General features: G+C 39.8%; 1 protein-coding gene and 1 non-coding gene across 5 annotated transcripts in view; one reads left to right on the forward strand and one right to left on the reverse strand.

Annotated features, from left to right (window-relative positions):
• ROR1 (receptor tyrosine kinase like orphan receptor 1) overlaps positions 1-16,733 on the reverse strand; it is a 420,883-nt gene that overhangs the window by 141,842 nt on the left and 262,308 nt on the right. The window lies entirely within an intron of this gene.
• On the forward strand, positions 12,417-12,520 carry LOC129023314 (U6 spliceosomal RNA). Its single transcript, XR_008496764.1, has one exon. It is a non-coding gene; the product is annotated as a U6 spliceosomal RNA (small nuclear RNA).

Here is a 16,733-nt window from a genome sequence, read left to right on the forward strand (position 1 = left end):
AAATAGACAAATTGTATGTAAATGCACTCTTAAAAGCTCAGGGAAACTACTTTTTCCTTTTAAGAAAAGATCTCTACCAAATGAGAGTGGCTGGCCTCCAGCATTTAGATTGTTTTATGTCTCAGGTATAATTAATAAAGGTGGGAGACGAAGGAAACAACATATATTGGGCACTGATTCTATCAGGCATTTTACATGTATTATTGCATTTTGTCATCACCAGAACCCTGTATATATATATAGGATTTTCCAGCCCCATTTTAAGGAAGATATCAAGGTTTATAGAGGTCTTAGCATAGCTAGACTCTACACAGGTTGGACTGAAACTCAGTTCCATTGACACTCTTCTCCTGTCCCTACTCCCAATCTGCATTTTATAACATACTGTCATTAAGAACTTTTCTCACTATTAATTGACTTGAGACCATCCAGATAAAACCTCCTTCCCACACCAAAGGTGCTATGATTTTTACAAGTCTTTATTTTTATCCCAGGAGCAGGTTATCTAATGGTACCCTTAGTAACCACCAATTAGGTTACTCTAAGAGACCTTTTGCTGATTATAAGCTTTTGTGGATATATGGTCTGAATGTTTGTGGCCCCCTAAAATGTATATGTTGAATGCTCAGGGTGAAGAGGTGGGGCCTCGGGAAGTGATTAGGTCATGAGGGTGGTACCTTCATGAATGGGATTAGTCCCCTTACAAAATAGACCCCAGGGACATCCCCTGCCTCTCCTACCATGTGAGGACACAACGAGAAGACGGCTGTCTGTGAACCAGGAAATGAGCCCTCACCAGGGAGAACCTGACCATGCTGGTGTCCTGATCTTGAACTTCCAGCCTCCAGAAGTGTAAGAAATAAGTTTCTGTTGTTTTATAAGCCACCCAGTCTATGGTAGTTTATTATAGCAGCTGAACAGACATAGAAAGTGAATTTTTGTATCTATTTTACCTCAAATTTTCAAGTATTTTTATTATGGGAAGGTATCATTTTGTTACTTTATATTTATCATATGTGCATTTTTCACTTAAATTTTTAAGTGAGAATACTTAGAATTTATGAGCAGAAACACACTTAACCATCAGGGAAATGACTTGATTTTTATATAATATGACCAAAGTCTTTTAACTAGAATTTTGAATACAAAGTTTCTGGCTTGAGAATTGGTCCTTGAGTTTTGGTGAAATATTCCCAATCTTGTTTCTAACTTTCTCAGCCTCATCCATCCCAATTTTAAAATGGTAAATTTTTAAAAACTAAACCTCCATCTTTAGCTGAATGCTAGGATGATAAGTAAATCTATAGGCCTAACAACTCTTTAGGTTTAGGGTACACCTGCATTCCAAGAAGTCACTTGCAGCTTTTCCCATCCCTGTAAAACCAAACCAAATAATAATAACAAAACCACCAGCTATTACTTTGCTTCACTATAACTTAGTAACGGCCTAACTTAAAAACAACAACAAAAAAGCAAAGTTTCTGACTCCAGGGCTTAAGCTTTATAGGTCACATTGCAACCTAAAGACTGCATTCTCCTTTGTGGTTGAATTATAAACCTTTGAAAAATGCTGACAGACCTTAACTATAGCAGGACAGGATGAGTGGGTCCACGTAATGAACTTTTAAATGACTGGAGATAGAATCTAGAAAGCCAAGCCTGAAATACATTTCTGGTTTGGGCTTTGGGCCAACACAAACAGAACACATCATAAGTCATCTCTGTGATTTCAGTACCATGCGCAGGAGATGCCTCAGCATCAGCACGACACATGATCCTCACTGTGGAAGCTTTTGGCTGCTTCTATGTCATGCAAATGCAACAGTTGTGCTTTCAGCCCTGGTAGAGAGCCCTGTGCTAGGAAGAACCAGGCCACATTCAGGGCATTCAAAGACAAAGTCCATGTGTATTTTCACTACCCTGGCTTGACTCTTAGGCAGTGGCTTGCCCAGTCATAATAAATTCTCAAGCATTTGATGGCTCTAAGTGGAGCCTAGGTGGCTTTCAAAATAAAAGTTTGTCATTCTGGCCCATGAATTTCTATTCCTCTGGGGATCCATACAGTCATACAATCTCAGTGTTCTAAAGTCACATCTTGGTTAAACAGGACCAGAATCCCTTTGTGTGCCAGTCAACATTCCAACTCAGTTCCACCAAGGCCGACATTCCAGTTTCATGTTTTCCCAGAATGTAAACTTCAAGGAGCACAAAAGGGCACACAAGCCATTCTTTCCCCCTTTCTCCATTCATTGTGCAAGATCTGTATTTCAAAATTTAAAAGAATCTGCTGACTTGACCACAACTCAAGGTCTCTTGTTAGCAGGGCAGTGCAATGGTGAAGGCCCTGTCACTTGAATGTTCTCTCTCATGAATGGGGTGGTTTTGCCTTGAAATTTTGAACCAGATTCCTCAACAATTAGAAATTATCTGCTCTACTGCTTTTCAAGAAAACAGAAAAGCACTGAGAAATCTGGAGATGAAGACTGAAGGAGGTACTATTTTCTTCGTAGCAAGAGACAAAAATCAATTCAACACACAAGGCCGTGAACTTTGAGGATGGGACCATGCCTTTTTCATTTGCTGTGGCTCCTTAAACTGATCACAGGCTTGCTAAAGATAGATGTGTAAAATGCTGGATGAAGAGATGAACGGATCTATTTTTATTTTATTATCTATTATAAATAGATAAACAAATACCTAAGAGCCTGTACTCAAAGATCACTCATCCTGGCTACAGAGTTATGCAGGTAAAGAGATAATCATGATAAAGTGTGATCTGGGTATGTTCAGGGTGGCAAAGAACCCTAGAAAGGGGAAACTTAACCCATCTTCCAGGCCAGAGGTGTCAGAGAAGGGTTTCTAAAGGAGGTAACACCTTGCAATCGGTGGAATTTTTTAAAAAAGAGGTGATGCGGCCTCTGTCCTTCAGGAGCCCCTTAAGATCTGGAAGGAAAGCAGAGCTATTCTAGGGATCTAATTTGAAAGCACAAGTCAGAGTGAGAGCAAAAGCCAAGTGTGTGGTCAAGATGTTGAGTGTTGAAGGCGTTCACAAGAGAGGGTGGAGAAAGGGAGGCTGAGATCAAAACAGGCCGGCCAAGGTTACTGAGGTGGTGGCAGAGAGGCTAGATGGTTCCCTGACTCTTATCAGGCAGAGTGGGCAAGACCCAGTGTGGAGTGGAGAGGCAGAGAAACCCCAGACTTCCTGTCCTCTTGCTGGAATGTGCAGGCATTTAGGGGAGGCGAGGAGTAGATAGGAGAGGGGAAACAGAAGATAAATAAGCAAATACTTATTAAACACTTGTGCGGACATGGAGGGGGGACCTGTCCCATCTCTCCTTGGCCTCGCAAAACAGTGATACAAAAGAAACATATGAAAATAATCAGAACAAGGAAAGAGGTAAGGAAAAGGCTGTTTTATGCTCAGGAGGGGGTGAACCTGTCCAGCTCTAGAAATCAGGGAAGGTGTGAGAGAGTAGGGGGTGCTTGCATTGGGCCTTGATGGAGAGCAAGGCTGCAGAGGGGAGAGGAAGGGCAGAGGCTGCGCAGTTGTTTTGGGGAGAGTGTGGCACACAAACCAGATGCCACCCTTGGTGACATGTACCATGCGTAACTACTGAGGACTCCACAGTGCACTTCTCACAGCTTCCCCACTTCACTGTGTTTCTGACATTAGGTCAGAAATTATTAACATTTTTGGTAGGAAAGTTCCTCCTCCAGCAGGATTGCTAGCACATGGTAGGGTGTTTAACATCCTAAACCCCTATTCAATAAATGTCAGCTGCACACCCTCATCATGGTGAGAACTAAAAACAGAACCATTCATATATGACTACATTGAGGAACCCCAAGGCATCTTTTCATCACAGTCTTATTAAACATAGAGCCTAGCCAGTTCCCAGCACACAAGAATTGCATGATAAAACAAGGCCCCGATCCACCTTGCCTGCCCATACTAACTCCTAGGCCACTAAAGTCCATAGTTAGCAAATTCTGTGAGTAACTGCAGCTAGGGCTAGCAAACTAGTTGCAATGGATGTAGCTGTCAGTGAAGCCAGAAACTATCAGTTGTCTGAAAATCATGGCTTCCAGCTGAAATGAAAGCTCCCTGAAAAGTGTTCATTTTTTCATATTTCTCATGCAGGAAGACGTATAAAGCAGAGATGTAGAAACACATCTGCAAATTGTCTAATGCTCCTTCTATGAGAAGGTGGAGTCTGTGTGCCCTTTCGTTGCACCTGGCAGGACCTCTGTGATCGCTTCTTTCTTGCATGTGGCAGGACCTCTGAGAACAGAATGTTGCAGAAGTGACACTGTGTGAGAGACTTCAGAGTCAGGTTGAAAAAAACTTGACGCAATCCCTCTGGGAGCCTTCAGTCACCAGTTGCTCTGAAGCCACCACATGGAGAGTGCTTGGAGAGAATAAGGAGATGCTCTTGGACATCTCTTGTGCAAACAATACTTGTGTGTGGAACAGCCCCAGCTATTCCAGACTCCAGCTGTTTTTGTCCTCTCAGTCGAGACACCAGACATGTGAATGACAAAGTCTTTAAGATGACCCTAGGCCCAGCCACCATCTGACTGCAACCACATGAAAGACTCTGCACAAGAATCATCTAGCTGATCCCAGTCAACTCTCAGAACCAGGAGAGAGAATAATAATACATAATTGTTGCTGGAAGCTACGTTTGTTGTGGTTTGTTACCTAGCAGGAGCTAACTGATACACAGCTCTCACTTGAGATTCTAAGGAGTGAAATAAATTCTCTAGAAAAGCAGACATTTATTGGAGAAGTACCTTGTGGCAGATTCTGTGCTAGGAAATAAAAGCAATGACTTACACACAGTCCCTGGTTTCAAGGATCTCCCAGGGGAGATTCAATATGAACAATGGATTACCACAAATATTAGGAAAGAATAGACACAAGAGGCACAGAGAATATATGATGGAAGTATATTCTGGGAGATTCCTGGATGAACTCGCTGTGATCGTGGGCTAGCAAAGTTAGCAAAGTGCCCTCCAGATGGGGAACCCCAGGGAATGAAGTAAAAATAAACATAAAGAACTTTGGTCCTTCCACACTGTGAGTTTGTTGAGGACAAAACACGTGTATCCCAGTACCTGTCATGTAGCAGAATCTTGCTCAGTTTATATTCACTGGATGGATTGGGTGGATGGATGGATGGATGGATGGATGGATGGATGGATGGCACTAGGGAGCCAGCCTAGAAAGAACATTGGCTGGCCTGAGGACCAGAAGGCTAGGGATCGAGTCCTAGCTGTGTGACCCTGGGTAAATCACTTATTTTACCTGTCTATAGTCTTCAGTTTCCATATCTGTCTAATGTGAGGATGAGGCTAGGAGATCTCTGAGGTTTGTTCCCAACTCAAACCTTCTAGGGTACCAAAGGGCAAGTATGAACATCCATCTATGTGTTTACTTGGCCATCTCTATAATCAAACAAATACACACCAGAGAGGTATCAATCTGTCTTTGTTAAGGCTCTTTGATTACATGCAACAGGAACTAACTCAAGCCAGTGTAAGAGGGTGAGGAAAAGCAGACGAGGTGGATGGGGAATTTAACACAGGATGCAAGGGTTTCTTGTGAAACTCTGGCAAGATGTCTGGCCAGGTTTTGGGAGGAACGAGAACCAAGAACTGGAAAGTTGCCAGGAACCAGATCAGGAATCTCCCTCCACCCCTAGACTCTAATTCTCTTTATGAATCTGATTAAATCTGTCTTTGAAAACCAGTTTTCTTGGCTTTTCTATGCACACAGTAGAAGATCAACACTCTATTGCCCCCAGATTGATCTCCTGGCACTAATAGCAACTGACAAACACTAACAGGCTACTTCTGAGTTCCAATTGCAAATTCCTGGGAAAGAGACTCTGGCGTAACCTGGGCCAGGTGTCGTCTCCCTGATCCAATCAACTCTCACCAGAAGGACAGGGTTATAAATTCAAACATGGCTGCCGAAGGCCCCTCATGATGGGTCGTGAAAGCAGCTATTAGACAACAGAGGGCTATTATGAGGTAGGCAGCCTCCCTGAAAGGTATCTCATATAAAGTCCAAGAAAATGAAATAAACAATTTTTGTATGGATTATTGATAAGTACAAAAATTGTCTAACTTAAGCTTCCTCTTCGTGTGCACTGGAACCCTTTCCAAAGCCACTTTAGAAACTCTGACAAACTTGAGGAAAATCAGTTAATTTTCAAATTCATCTAGGTTGCACACAAGCATCACTATTTTCTAGCACCTTTAGGATGATCTCACAAACATTATGATGATGGGGACTCATGAGGAGGCCTTGTGCTCTGGACTGCTAGTGTGTGCCACAGCCTCCTTTCTCATCACTTTACCAAAAGATGTGATTTGAAAAACATATGCAAATATCACCACTGAACTCCCACACCACTTCCTGAGAGCTACTGAGGATTTTGGTGTCACTTTAGAAGTCACTCTATTTGTGAATAGCCCAGCAAGAGAATCAGGTCAAGCTATTAGGGAGATTCTATGGAAAGGTAGGTATCTACCTCAAGATTAATGATACTGAATAAAGGAAAAGCAGTTATTTTTGACATTTTGACCATCATTTTAGGGTCTGGTTCTTATTAGTTCCATTTCTTCCTTTTAAAAGGCTTATTTATTTATATATTTTTAATGGAAAATGTCAGGAAATTTAGAACAGAAACTTACAATAAAACACGTCCCCTGACCCTCTGATCTATCAATCTTTCAAATAAACAAGAATACTTAGAGAAGCCTGGAAGAAGGCATTTCTTGGTAGTTACCTGATATTAGCCACCATAATGGTCATTATCTAGCAATTGTTTTTTGGGAAATGGAGTAGAATGGAGAGAAAAGGAAGGAAAGAGAATGCAGATGAGTGAGTGAGAGCATGAGACAGAAAGAGGGGGGACTCAATAATTCATTTTTGCTATAAATGCTTTAAAATCTTACAGGTGCCAAACAAGACACCCTCGTTCATATTTTTTTCTCCAATCATTCCATTTTGGAAGCTACATTATTCACAAATGAGACATTCAAGAAACAAAAATTCTGAAATAAAAATGGGCACACCACCAGTGGAAAAGCAAACAAAAGCAGCTAATGTACTGTGGCTAAAAAAATTTTCAAACAAAGTGGCAGTAATTTACTGCCCTTGCTCTTAGCTAGACCCCATGAACATAATCAGAACCCCCAGGACTGATGGGAAAGTGTAATTTACAGTAAGTCTCAGGATAATAAAAAAAAAAATGAAAAAGCAAATTGTGCATGAACATGAAAGCTGTATTTCTTCCGTTTTTAGCAATGGAATCAAATTTCCAGCCAGAATTTCAGGGTAAAACTTAGAAGTCTTCAAGAAGTAAACTATGAGCCAACCAGCATCCCTACTTGGACATTGCTCCAGCTGCCTGAATGATGTAACTAACATTTAGAGATAACAGTGAATAGAAAGACACACATGACACCATCTGAATCATAGTAAAGAGATGGGTGGACTTGGGTTTGAGTCCTGGCTGTGTCACTTGTTCTCATGTATCTTTGAGCACATTATTTCATATCTCCAAGCTCTAGTATTACCTGTTGCTTCAGACTGTTATACGGATTAAATGAGATAAAGTGCATAAAGCACTTAGGAAAGTGTTTGGCACATGCAAGTCTCAATAAATTTCATTATACATTTTAAATACAAATAGTACATTTTGATAAATGAGTTAGTGTTCTTAAGGCACTTAGAACAGTACCTGGTGCACAGTGAAGTTCTATATAAGGGTTTGTCATTATTATTACTATATAGTAAAACCTCCATTAATCAGGATGTCTAGACAATGAGGTAACTAAGTTAACTTATTTTCATGCTTAAAACCTCTAAACCACTTCAAGTTTTTGAAAATCCTTTTAAAATGTATTAGTCTCTTTTCCAAGATTAGTAAGCATAATATGTTAACTATCAACTTAAAACTTTTACACAGGATCATGCATGGTTCCAGGAATACATATCAGAAGTCGTGGGTTCTAGTACCACTCTGTTACTTGTCAGCAGTGTAACTTTGAGCCTCAGTTTACTCATCTGTGAAATAAAAGATCTGTTATGCTTTTCTCCCAGTTTTGGTGACTATCAGATGCAACCATATATATGCAATTATTTTGAAAACAACAAAATTAAGGTGAACTAAAAATAGCATAAATTTGTTATTATCATTCTTTAGAATATGATATCCTGTTTCTGGGGATGCATGTGCATAGGGGTATGGAGATTCCAGATTATACCAAGGATGTTGCACTTTTTGAAAACTGTGGTAAAATACACGTGACAAAATGTACAATTTTAATTATTTTTAAGTGTTTAGCTCAGTGGCATTAAGTACAATCATATTGTTATGCAACCATCACCACCATCCATCCCAAAACTTTTTTCATCTTCTCAAACTGAAACCTCATGCCCACTAAAGACTAACTCCCCATTCTCCTTTCCTCCCAATCCCTGGCAACCACCATCTTACTTTCTGTCTATAAATTTCACTACTCTAGGTACCTCATATAAGTGGTGTCATACAGAATATTGTTTTTTAAAAAAAGTCTCTTGTTTATTTTCTTACCTTTTCCATCTTTGACTTTAAAAGTTGAGTACAAAAAGCAGTGGAAATTGAGAATTTCCTTTTGTGGGTCCTAAATCCTTGAGGTTTACAATAGGACTGTGATTAAGAAGAAACAAACACACACTTCCCTGATAGCATCCTCCAAGCTCTGATAGGGCCAACTGCTTGGTCTGGTCTCCATTGCAATCTTAGGATACTTCTGAGAAGCTATGATGTTATAAGGCTGTGCAGTGAGGACCAGGGGATGGAGTCTAGTCCCACCTCTGCCACAAAGTACTCTTGATATTGTGTGAACCACTCTTTTCTTTGGGTCATGTCTGTTAAGCTTCAGGCACAATGGGCTACATTATTCCAAAGTAGTGTCAACTTCATATTCAAGTGTTTTGATGGTATTTATTCCTTGCAAGACACTGCAAAATATAATTCTCTTCCTCCCCCAATCTCCATCCAGGAACAACATATTTTGTTTTTTGTTTTTTTGTTTTTTTTTTGAGACAGAGTCTCGCTTTGCCACCTGGGCTGGACTGCAGTGGCACAACCTTGGCTCACTGCAAGCTCCTCCTCCCGGGTTCACACCATTCTCCTGCCTCAGTCTCCTGAGTAGCTGGGACTACAGGCACCCACCACCATGCCCGGCTAATTTTTTTATTTTTAGCAGAGACGGGGTTTCACCGTGGTAGCCAGGATGGTCTCGATCTCCTGACCTCATGATCCGCCCTCCTCAGCCTCCCAAAGTGCTGGGATTACAGGCATGAGCCACCGCGCCCGGCCATATTTTGTATAATGAAAATGGAAGAGGAGGAAGATACCTGCGATATTTTTCCTAGGAAAAGAAACCAGGGGGTAATATTGAACTGGTTTTGGATGTTACTGGCAGTCGATTCAGTGTTGTCATCTTTCTTCTGACCAGAAAAAAAAAAGAGTTTCATAGCACATGCCAAAATGTTATAGTGCATGCGCACGCACACACAAACACACACACACACACAAGCAAAAGCTGTGTTCAAATTCAAGGCTATGCGTTCACAAGAAAAAAGAAATAATGAGTTAAACCATCTGAATTTAGAAGACAGAGATACATGATCATTTTTAAGTTATCTCTGAAGTCACATGTACACCAGCTCCAGGATTCTAAGATCCAATTCTGTTGAGTAGAAAAAGCAATATAGTCAAATATAAGACGCCACAGACAAAAAGGGTTATGTATTTGGAATGAGCAACTATCCTTAACATTCATAAACTTCCCAACTGGGATCCATTTGTATGAAGAGACTCTTCTGGTCTGATAAGAGCCTGGCTTTGGGAAAAAGAACAAGATGACCCAAATTCTTTTGGGGGAGACACTTTCACACATGAATCATCCAAGAAAAATGGCAGCTACATCAGAACATTGGCTGCCTGCCCCAGAAGCTGACCCTGGGGGGCTCAGGCTGCTGGGACCCACCTTCAGCATGGAATGTACTCAGGATAGCAAGGCTAAGTACCTCATCCATCTGACTTCTACAGTCGTGGACAACTCATGCATATTACTATTTTCTTCCCCAGACAGTGTAGCTCTTGGTTGAAAAATATAGCCTCTACTGGTCAGAACCAAGTCAATTTTGTTAGTATGGATATTTCCAAGCTGTGTCCTCCAAACAGCTTCATAAATACTAACTGACAGAAGCTGGGCGTGGTGGCTCATGCCTATAATCCCATCATTTTGGGAGGCAGAGGCGGGCAGGTTGCTCGAGCCCAAGAGTTCAGGACCAGCCTGGGAAACATGGCAAAACTCCACCTCTACAAAAATTAGGCAGGCATGGTGGTGTGTGCCTGGAATCCCAGTTACTCAGGAGGCTGAAGTGGGAAGATCGATTGAGGCCAGGAAATTGAGGCTGCAGTGAGCTGTGATCATGTCACTGCACTCCAGCCTGGGTGAAGAGTGAGATCCTGTCTCAAAACACACATACATACATACACACACATACATACACACACACACACACACACCCCTAATTCACTGGACCAACATACATGAAACAATGTAAAGATAATTTGTAATAATCTTAATATAAGTTTTCTAATATATATTACCCAAAAAGGGATGGGAGAAGTTAGGTTTTATAGGTCTATTTCCATTAAATCTATGTCAGAGATGGAGAATTCCTGAGTCAGAAGACTTTAGAGATGAAAGAAAACTAAAATATTAGTTATACCAACATCCCCAGAGCATTCTCGATATAGCATTCCTGAAAACTGATCATGCAGTTGGCTTCAATTCCTCTAGAGAAAGGGAGATTACTTCTCCTTGAAGGAATGAGTGATGGAGGTAGTCTACATGATCTTATATCACATCTTTAGACTTTTTGGAAATGTGGTTTTCTCATCTATAAAAGGTGGGAACTATTTTATAAGACCACGTGGAAGTGGAAATTGTAAAGCAGCAGTTTAGCAACTGATCATCAATGAGTGTTAGTTTCCTTCACCTTTTTGTTATTTATTAAAAAGTTCTTCCATAAACTGGGCAGAAATGTGCTTCTTTGAAACTTTTACCTGGTGGTCTCAGTCTAAACCCCTCAAGCAACATTTTTTCTGTCTTCTGTAAGGCATCACTTCCAACACTTGGAGATGGGCACAAGCATTTCTCTTATCTAGCCTACACCCACCCAATCACCTCCATCATTCTTTAGAGCTAATGAAAAACTCAAGTCATAAATGTTATGGAGTACCAATAAAATTGGGAGCAAACTGGGAACATATTAAGGCAGAGTCCCTAACTTCAAGGAGCTTAAGTATATAATGTAGTTTGGGTAAAATAGGGGCTCAATCAAAATACAGTCAAAGAAACATCATTGAGTAGGTGAAAGGGCAACTAAATTTGACTGGAAAACCAGAGAAGTCTTCATGGGAAATGACATTTGAGTTGGGTAATGAATAATTGGAAAGATTTTAAAAGACAGAAAGCTTATGCTGGGAAAACAGCATAAGCAAAACCATGGAGAAATGAAAATATATGTGATGTTTTAAGAAAGGTACAATGGACTGAACTGTGTTCCTCCAAAATTTATATTGGAGTTAGGGTTGAAGCCCTAACCCTGATGTGACTGTATTTGGAGACAGGGCTTTTAGGAGATGACGTTTAATGAGATAATAAGGGTGGGGACCTAATCTGATAAGATTGGTGGCCTCATAAAAATATAAGAGACCTCTCTGTCTATCAGTCTGTCTCTCTCTGCCATGTAAGGGCAGAGCAAGAAGGCAGTGGCCATCTGTAAGGCAGAAAGAGAGCCCTCACCAGAAACTGATTCCTGCTGGACCTTGATCTTGGACTTTCCAGCCTCCAGAACTGTAATACAATACATTTCTGTTGTTTAAGTCACACAGTATGTGGTACTTTGTTATGGCAGCCCTAGCAGACTAATACGAAGGGCAATTACAGAGGAGAATCAATGGGTAAAGACCAAGGAAGAGAGTCGGAGGGTATATTGACCAATGGGGTAGAATAAGAAAACGTAAATGGTCAGGCTTAGGAGACAGAGAAACCAATGTTCAAATCTGTTTTGCTGCTTGATTAGTTACATGACCTAAGGTTACTCAACCTCTCTGAGCTCAGATTTCTTCTTTGTTAATGGTAGAAGGAGATAATATATGTAAGGTACCATTCACAGGTATGATTCACAGGTACTATTGATAGAAGGATGGTAGGTTAAGTACCTTCCACCTAGCATGTGGAAGGTCATAAAACTGATCATAAAACTAGTACTGAAACAAGACATAAGAGTGATATAGGATGTTCAATGATCTGAATACATCTTAAAAATTCCTCTAGGGCTTGTTTTGGCAGCACATATACTAAAATCAGAACAATAAAGAGATTAGTATGGCCCCTGGGCAAAGATGACAGGCGAATTCATGAAGTGTTCCATATTTTTAAAACAATGAATAAGACTTAGTATTGATAGTAAAACAGGGGTATTATAGTCAATAATAATTTAACTGTACATTTTTAAATAACTAAAAGAGTGTAACTGGATTATTTGTAACACAAAGGATAAATGCTTAAGGGAACAGATAACCAATTTTCCATGATATGATTACTATGCATTGCACACCTGTGCCAAAATATCTCAAAAACTCCATAAATATATACACCTACTATGTATCTAAAAAAATTTTTTTAAGTCCTCTTAGAATGGTGCATATTTTTTCTTCTTAGCATTTCTGGATGGCAATTGCATCTTCTAGAATGCCAAGAACAAAAATCTAATTGTGAATGAGAAACAACTTTTTCTGAAAGTTGCTGCTTTCAGAAAAACAGCAGCAACTGTGAGAGAAAATATGCATGCAATATTGGCATTCATGTGGGCTAAAGAGAGGAGATGTGGGTCATGGCCAGATGTGTCCTTGATCTGCTTCCTATTTAGCAAATGCCCATGCATCCTGTAATACCCAACTCAAATGTCACCTCCACAAAGTCTTACCCAAACTTCCCCAAACCTATTATGTGCCCAGTTCATTTGATCTGTTTCTTCCACTAAACTGTGAGCATCTTGAGGACAGATGCATATTACTTATTTATGCACCTACCACAGTAACTGGCACATAGCTCAACAAATGCTTGTTGAGTGAATTAACGTGGCAAAATGGGAATGCTGACTTTAAAGTTCAGAGAAACAGGAAGATGCTGAAATCAGTGAAAAGAATTTTTTTTAAAAATCTAAACTATATGCATTTGTAAGAGAAGAGAGTCAGTTCTCCACACTGGCAACAAGACAAGGTATAATCATGATAGAGGCTCTGTCTACATCCTTTTCCTGCCAACAGCCATATCAACGTCTTAGATAAGAACTAAATTAAGGCCAGGCGCAGTGGCTCACACCTGTAATCCCAGCATTTTGGGAGGCCGAGGCAGGCAGATCATGAGGTCAGGAGATCAAGACCATCCTGGCCAACATGGTGAAACCCCATCTCTACTAAAAATACAAAAATTGGCTGGATGTGGTGGCAGGTGCCTGTAATCCCAGATACTCAGGAGGCTGAGGCAGGAGAATCACTTGAACCTGGGAGGCGGAGATTGCAGTGAGCTGAGATCAAGCCACTTCACTCCAGCCTGGCAATAGTGTGAGACTCTGTCAAAAAAAAAAAAAAAAAGAACTAAATTAATATCATACACAAAGTTGGGATGTTATGAGCATGCAAAATGATAGCATCAAATAATATGACAAATCTAACATGTTGAAATATAATAGGAATAGCTTCTAGTGAGTGCTGGGACACAAAACACCGATTACACAATGAGAGACGAGAATTAAACAGTTGAGTATGAGAAAAGGGAGATGCAAGTGAATGCTAAAAACTGCAAGAAACTCACAGGAGATTTAGTTAATTGCCATTGATTAAAAGTTAATAAGTTGATGTTACTGAGCAGCAGGTAATTTAGGTTGAGAAATAAAAGCATAAAATGAATTAGCAGAAAAAAAGTGCAAAATGAAGTGGCAGCACAAAGTATTTTGTGCTCACTCCAGGAGACCACCTTTTATGAGGGAAGGATCTGGAAAACGAGCTAGGAAGGGGATAATGAAATGAATGGAAACTTCAGTCAGAGAAAGAAGAGATTCTGTGGGCAATAACATCACAATGAAAATGCACTATCAGAGCTCTGCATGATCTCCTGTAATTCTCGAATCAACCTCATGAGGTTTAGGCGTCCATATACCAGGTCCTCTACCTAAAAACAGACAAGGTCTGAAAGGCTATTTGTCATTTTATCCAAAGTTCAAAGCAACACTGGAACTAATGAGGACACATCTATGTAACAATAAGTTTCATAACAGATTGTTGGTATTAATATGACACTGATTTTGATCCTTCTTGCTTCTTTTCAAAGTATTCACAATTTTATCTAGAGATATTGATATGGTTGGGGTCCCCACCCAAATGTCATCTGGAATTGTAATCCCCATAATCCCCATGTGTTGAGGGAGGGACCCAGTGGCAGGTGATTGGATCAAGGGAGAGGTTCCCCATGCTGTTCTCCTGATAATGAAGGAGTTCTCATGAGATCTGATGGTTTTATAAGTGTTTGACAGTTTCCCGTTCACGCACTCTCTCTCACATGCCGCCATGTAAGACATGCCTGCTTCCCCTTCAGCCATGATTGTAAATTTTCTGAGGCCTCCCCAGCCATGTGGAACCGTGAATCAATTAAACCTCCTTTCTTTATAAATTACCCAGCCCAGGGCAGTTCTTTATAGCAGCGTGAAAATGGACTAGTACAGATATATTTTGGCTTTCTTTATTAAGCATAAATTATGCTACAAGATACTGCTTTGAATACAGCTTTAGAAGCAAAGAACTAAAGGAAAACTTGAGTCATAATCAAGTCTAAAATGACCACACATAACTGCTAAATAAAATAGCATTGATGCCCACTTGCTCCAGCATTTAGCTTTGTCTGTCTCAAAGTTAGAATGTGTAATAATAGTAATTTTTGAACCCCCATTTTATAGATGATAAAACTATAGCTCAAAGTGATTAAGTAATTTACCCAAAGCCATACAGCTACTGAGTATAAGATTAGAAACTCAGGCCAATCTTACTGCAAAGTCCAGATAACAGCTCCCAGCCACTTTCTGAGCAGAAGAGGGAATAAAACACAGAAGAGTGAGAATGAAGACCAGTTGGCTCAACATAAGAAAGACCTACCTAATTTTAGAGTTTCTCAAAAAGAAGAATAGGTTATTCTTGTGTAATGTCACTTAAGAAAGTGTTGAGCTAGAAGGAAACGCCACTTAAAAAATTATTTCCATAGGTTTTGGGAGAACAGGTGGTATTTGGTTACATGAGTAAGTGCTTTAGTGGTGATTTGGGATATTTTGGTGCACCCATCACCTGAGCAGTAAACATTGAACCCAATTAGTAGTCTTTTATCCCTCACCCACCTCCCACCCTTTCCCCCAAGTCTCCAAAGTCCATTGTATCATTCTTATGCCTTTGCATCCTCATAGCTTAGCTCCCACTTATGAGTGAGAACAGACAAGGTTTAGTTTTCCATTCCTGTGTTACTTCACTTTGAATAACAGTAACCACTTCCATCCAGGCTACTTCAAATGTCATTAATTCATTCCTTTTTATGGCTGAGAAGTATTCCATCATATATATATGTGAATGTGTATATGTGTATATATATATATATATATGTATATATGTGTGTGTGTGTATATATACATATATCTCTCTCTCTCTCTCTTACAATTTCTTTATCCACTCATTGACTGATGGGCATTTGGACTGATACCACATTTTTTGCAATAGCAAATTCTGCTGCTATAAACATGTGTGTGTAAGTATCTTTTTTGTATAATGACTTCTTTTCCTCTGGGTAATGGGATTGCTGGATCAAATGGTAGTTCTATTTTTAGTTTTTTAAGGAATCTCCATGCCGTTTTTTCCATAGTGGTTGTACTAGTTTATACTCCCACCAGTAGTATAGAAGCGAGGAACCACCACTTATCAGGCTTCTGGAAGACGGGAATCACGTATCAGCCAGGAACTCACATTATACGACTCCTAGAGGTCATTCAACTTGGAGATTCCCTGAGTCTAGGTTGTGGAGAAAAGTTGTCTCTGGCACCAGACTAATCTGCTGCCCTTCCTAGGGCTGGAAATATTGCTCAATTTGATTCAGACTGAAAAGGAAGTGATTACTTATAACACCTTAAAGAAAATATAAGTGACTGTTTTGATCATCTTGGAGAATGGAAGGCTTTTCTAAGCATGACACCAAAGTCAAAGATTGATAGATTCAATTTCATAAAAATAAAATTTTTCCATGTTAAAATATACATGCAAACAAAAATAAAAGTTAAACTAGAAATAATGCAGATTTCAAACAAAAGATAAGTATCTTAATAGTAGAATGAGAAAAAGAAATGAATATGTTAGAGATAAACTGGCTACTAAACATAAAAAATTCAACCTTAGTTATCAAAGAAATGGAATTTAAAATAACAATGACATACCATTTTTTTGCTTTTAAAATTGACAACAACCAAGAAAATGACAATACTTAGTTTGAGTGAAGGTAAGTAGTAGAATAGGACATTCTCCTGCAGTGTTGCTAGGGATGTAAATATGCAGAGAGAT

This window comes from Pongo pygmaeus, chromosome 1 (genome assembly GCF_028885625.2).
Source record: "Pongo pygmaeus isolate AG05252 chromosome 1, NHGRI_mPonPyg2-v2.0_pri, whole genome shotgun sequence".
NCBI lineage: Eukaryota > Metazoa > Chordata > Mammalia > Primates > Hominidae > Pongo > Pongo pygmaeus.